Raw genomic sequence first — 6,542 nt, forward strand, 5'->3', positions numbered from 1 at the left:
GTTTCGAACGAGAACTCATCTCTTACAAAGGAATTTCATTTTTTTGAAATTATTTGAACTCCATGCTTTTTGTGTGTTCAAAATGCACCATTCAAAGGCACATCACAAAATTTCAATAATTTCTGACTTCATTTGTTATATTTCGTGGATTTACTATTTTTGAGCTATTTGACCCTGAAATTGAAAAGCACTACAAAGGAACTGTGAAAATGTTGAAAGTTGGCATGCTATCATCATTTCACCCACATAGCATGTGTTAAAAAGTTGAGAGGGCTACGACAAAAACTGGATGCACTTCGTGTACAAAACGGACAATCTCTCTCGAAGTATCAGGGTTTCGAACGAGAACTCATCTCTTACAAAGGGATTTCATTTTTGTGAACTTATTTGAACTCCATACTTTTTGTGCGTTCAAAATGCACCATTCGAAGGCACATCACAAAATTTCAACAATTTCTGACTTCATTTGGTATATTTCGTGCATTTACTTTTTTTTTTGAGCTAGTTGACCCTGAAATTGAAAAGCACTACAAATGACCTCTGAAAATGTTGAAAGTTGGCATGCTATCATCATTTCACCCAAATAGCATGTGTTAAAAAGTTGAGATGGCTACGACAAAAACTGGATGCACTACGTGTACAAAACAGACAATTTCTCTCGAAGGATGAGGGTTTCGAACGAGAACTCATCTCTTACATAGGGATTTCATTTTTTCGAACTTATTTGAACTCCATACTTTTTTTGTGTTCAAAATGCACCATTCAAAGGCACATCACAAAATTTCAACAATTTCTGACTTCATTTGGTATATTTCGTGGATATACTTTTTTTTTTGAGCTAGTTGACCCTGAAATTGAAAAGCACTACAAATGAACTCTGAAAATGTTGAAAGTTGGCATGCTATCATCATTTCACCCACATAGCATGTGTTAAAAAGTTGAGAGGGCTACGACAAAAACTGGATGCACTTCGTGTACAAAACGGACAATCTCTCTCGAAGTATGAGTGTTTCGAACCAGAACTCATCTCTTACAAAGGGATTTCATTTTTTTAACTTATTTGAACTCCATACGTTTTGTGTGTTCAAAATGCACCATTCAAAGGCACATCACAAAATTTCAACAATTTCTGACTTCATTTGGTATATTTCGTGCATTTACTTTTTTTTTTGAGCTAGTTGACCCTGAAATTGAAAAGCACTACAAATGAACTCTGAAAATGTTGAAAGTTGGCATGCTATCATCATTTCACCCACATAGCATGTGTTAAAAAGTTGAAAGGGCTACGACAAAAACTGGATGCACTTCGTGTACAAAACGGACAATCTCTCTCGAAGTATGAGGGTTTCGAACGAGAACTCATCTCTTACAAAGGGATTTCATTTTTTTGAACTTATTTGAACTCCATACTTTTTGTGTGTTCAAAATGCACCATTCAAAGGCACATCACAAAATTTCAACAATTTCTGACTTCATTTGGTATATTTCGTGCATTTACTTTTTTTTTGAGCTAGTTGACCCTGAAATTGAAAAGCACTACAAATGACCTCTGAAAATGTTGAAAGTTGGCATGCTATCATCATTTCACCCACATAGCATGTGTTAAAAAGTTGAGATGGCTACGACAAAAACTGGATGCACTACGTGTACAAAACGGACAATTTCTCTCGAAGTATGAGGGTTTCGAACGAGAACTCATCTCTTACAAAGGGATTTCATTTTTTCGAACTTATTTGAACTCCGTACTTTTTGTGTGTTCAAAATGCACCATTCAAAGGCACATCACAAAATTTCAACAATTTATGACTTCATTTGGTATATTTCGTGGATTTACTTATTTTTTTTGAGCCAGTTGACCCTGAAATTGAAAAGCACTACAAATGAACTCTGAAAATGTTGAAAGTTGGCATGCTATCATCATTTTACCCACATAGCATGTGTTAAAAAGTTGAGAGGGCTACGACAAAAACTGGATGCACTTCGTGTACAAAACGGACAATCTCTCTCGAAGTATCAGGGTTTCGAACGAGAACTCATCTCTTACAAAGGGATTTCATTTTTTTGAACTTATTTGAACTCCATACTTTTTGTGTGTTCAAAATGCACCATTCAAAGGCACATCACAAAATTTCAACAATTTCTGACTTCATTTGGTATATTTCCTGCATTTACTTTTTTTTTGAGCTAGTTGACCCTGAAATTGAAAAGCACTACAAATGACCTCTGAAAATGTTGAAAGTTGGCATGCTATCATAATTTCACCCACATAGCATGTGTTAAAAAGTTGAGATGGCTACGACAAAAACTGGATGCACTACGTGTACAAAACGGACAATTTCTCTCGAAGTATCAGGGTTTCGAACGAGAACTCATCTCTTACAAAGGGATTTCATTTTTTCGAACTTATTTGAACTCCATACTTTTTGTGTGTTCAAAATGCACCATTCAAAGGCACATCAAAAAATTTCAACAATTTATGACTTCATTTGGTATATTTCGTGGATTTACTTATTTTTTTTGAGCTAGTTGACCCTGAAATTGAAAAGCACTACAAATGAACTCTGAAAATGTTGAAAGTTGGCATGCTATCATCATTTTACCCACATAGCATGTGTTAAAAAGTTGATTGGGCTACGACAAAAACTGGATGCACTTCGCGTACAAAACGGACAATCTCTCTCGAAGTATCAGGGTTTCGAACGAGAACTCATCTCTTACAAAGGGATTTCATTTTTTTAACTTATGTGAGCTCCATACTTTTTGTGTGTTCAAAATGCACCATTCAAAGGCACATCACAAAATTTCAACAATTTCTGACTTCATTTGGTATATTTGGTGCATTTACTTATTTTTTTTGAGCTAGTTGACCCTGAAATTGAAAAGCACTACAAATGAACTCTGAAAATGTTGAAAGTTGGCATGCTATCATCATTTCACCCACATAGCATGTGTTAAAAAGTTGAGAGGGCTACGACAAAAACTGGATGCACTTCGTGTACAAAACGGACAATCTCTCTCGAAGTATCAGGGTTTCGAACGAGAACTCATCTCTTACAAAGGGATTTCATTTTTTCGAACTTATTTGAACTCCATACTTTTTGTGTGTTCAAAATGCACCATTCAAAGGTACATCACAAAATTTCAACAATTTATGACTTCATTTGGTATATTTCGTGGATTTCCTTTTTTTTTTGAGCTAGTTGACCCTGAAATTGAAAAGCACTAGAAATGAACTCTGAAAATGTTGAAAGTTGGCATGCTATCATCATTTCACCCACATAGCATGTGTTAAAAAGTTGAGAGGGCTACGACAAAAACTGGATGCACTTCGTGTACAAAACGGACAATCTCTCTCGAAGTTTTAGGGTTTCGAACGAGAACTCATCTCTTACAAAGGGATTTCATTTTTTTGAACTTATTTGAACTCCATACTTTTTGTGTGTTCAAAATGCAGCATTCGAAGGCACATCACAAAATTTCAACAATTTCTGACTTCATTTGGTATATTTCGTGCATTTACTTTTTTTTTGAGCTAGTTGACCCTGAAATTGAAAAGCACTACAAATGACCTGTGAAAATGTTGAAAGTTGGCATGCTATCATCATTTCACCCACATAGCATGTGTTAAAAAGTTGGGATGGCTACGACAAAAACTGGATGCACTACGTGTACAAAACGGACAATTTCTCTCGAAGGATGAGGGTTTCGAACGAGAACTCATCTCTTACAAAGGGATTTCATTTTTTTGAACTTATTTGAACTCCATACTTTTTGTGTGTTCAAAATGCACCATTCAAAGGCACATCACAAAATTTCAACAATTTCTGACTTCATTTGGTATATTTCGTGGATTTACTTATTTTTTTTGAGCTAGTTGACCCTGAAATTGCAAAGCACTACAAATGAACTCTGAAAATGTTGAAAGTTGGCATGCTATCATCATTTCACCCACATAGCATGTGTTAAAAAGTTGAGAGGGCTACGACAAAAACTGGATGCACTTCGTGTACAAAACGGACAATCTCTCTCGAAGTATCAGGGTTTCGAACGAGAACTCATCTCTTACAAAGGGATTTCATTTTTTTAACTTATTTGAACTCCATAAGTTTTGTGTGTTCAAAATGCACCATTCAAAGGCACATCACAAAATTTCAACAATTTCTGACTTCATTTGGTATATTTCGTGCATTTACTTATTTTTTTTGAGCTAGTTGACCCTGAAATTGAAAAGCACTACAAATGAACTCTGAAAATGTTGAAAGTTGGCATGCTATCATCATTTCACCCACATAGCATGTGTTAAAAAGTTGAGAGGGCTACGACAAAAACTGGATGCACTTCGTGTACAAAACGGACAATCTCTCTCGAAGTATCAGGGTTTCGAACGAGAACTCATCTCTTACAAAGGGATTTCATTTTTTTGAACTTATTTGAACTCCATACTTTTTGTGTGTTCAAAATGCACCATTCAAAGGCACATCACAAAATTTCAACAATTTCTGACTTCATTTGGTATATTTCGTGCATTTACTTTTTTTTGAGCTAGTTGACCCTGAAATTGAAAAGCACTACAAATGACCTCTGAAAATGTTGAAAGTTGGCATGCTATCATCATTTCACCCACATAGCATGTGTTAAAAAGTTGAGATGGCTACGACAAAAACTGGATGCACTACGTGTACAAAACGGACAATTTCTCTCGAAGTATGAGGGTTTCGAACGAGAACTCATCTCTTACAAAGGGATTTCATTTTTTCGAACTTATTTGAACTCCGTACTTTTTGTGTGTTCAAAATGCACCATTCAAAGGCACATCACAAAATTTCAACAATTTATGACTTCATTTGGTATATTTCGTGGATTTACTTATTTTTTTTGAGCCAGTTGACCCTGAAATTGAAAAGCACTACAAATGAACTCTGAAAATGTTGAAAGTTGGCATGCTATCATCATTTTACCCACATAGCATGTGTTAAAAAGTTGAGAGGGCTACGACAAAAACTGGATGCACTTCGTGTACAAAACGGACAATCTCTCTCGAAGTATCAGGGTTTCGAACGAGAACTCATCTCTTACAAAGGGATTTCATTTTTTTGAACTTATTTGAACTCCATACTTTTTGTGTGTTCAAAATGCACCATTCAAAGGCACATCACAAAATTTCAACAATTTCTGACTTCATTTGGTATATTTCCTGCATTTACTTTTTTTTTTGAGCTAGTTGACCCTGAAATTGAAAAGCACTACAAATGAACTCTGAAAATGTTGAAAGTTGGCATGCTATCATAATTTCACCCACATAGCATGTGTTAAAAAGTTGAGATGGCTACGACAAAAACTGGGTGCACTACGTGTACAAAACGGACAATTTCTCTCGAAGTATCAGGGTTTCGAACGAGAACTCATCTCTTACAAAGGGATTTCATTTTTTCGAACTTATTTGAACTCCATACTTTTTGTGTGTTCAAAATGCACCATTCAAAGGCACATCAAAAAATTTCAACAATTTATGACTTCATTTGGTATATTTCGTGGATTTACTTATTTTTTTTGAGCTAGTTGACCCTGAAATTGAAAAGCACTACAAATGAACTCTGAAAATGTTGAAAGTTGGCATGCTATCATCATTTTACCCACATAGCATGTGTTAAAAAGTTGATTGGGCTACGACAAAAACTGGATGCACTTCGTGTACAAAACGGACAATTTCTCTCGAAGTAGCAGGGTTTCGAACGAGAACTCATCTCTTACAAAGGGATTTCATTTTTTTAACTTATGTGAGCTCCATACTATTTGTGTGTTCAAAATGCACCATTCAAAGGCACATCACAAAATTTCAACAATTTCTGACTTCATTTGGTATATTTTGTGCATTTACTTATTTTTTTTGAGCTAGTTGACCCTGAAATTGAAAAGCACTACAAATGAACTCTGAAAATGTTGAAAGTTGGCATGCTATCATCATTTCACCCACATAGCATGTGTTAAAAAGTTGAGAGGGCTACGACAAAAACTGGATGCACTTCGTGTACAAAACGGACAATCTCTCTCGAAGTATCAGGGTTTCGAACGAGAACTCATCTCTTACAAAGGGATTTCATTTTTTTGAACTTATTTGAACTCCATACTTTTTGTGTGTTCAAAATGCACCATTCGAAGGCACATCACAAAATTTCAACAATTTCTGACTTCATTTGGTATATTTCGTGCATATACTTTTTTTTTGAGCTAGTTGACCCTGAAATTGAAAAGCACTACAAATGACCTCTGAAAATGTTGAAAGTTGGCATGCTATCATCATTTCACCCACATAGCATGTGTTAAAAAGTTGAGATGGCTACGACAAAAACTGGATGCACTACGTGTACAAAACGGACAATTTCTCTCGAAGGATGAGGGTTTCGAACGAGAACTCATCTCTTACAAAGGGATTTCATTTTTTCGAACTTATTTGAACTCCATACTTTTTGTGTGTTCAAAATGCACCATTCAAAGGCACATCACAAAATTTCAACAATTTCTGACTTCATTTGGTATATTTC

Source organism: Hordeum vulgare, chromosome 1H (genome assembly GCF_904849725.1).
Source record: "Hordeum vulgare subsp. vulgare chromosome 1H, MorexV3_pseudomolecules_assembly, whole genome shotgun sequence".
Taxonomy (NCBI): Eukaryota; Viridiplantae; Streptophyta; class Magnoliopsida; order Poales; family Poaceae; genus Hordeum; species Hordeum vulgare.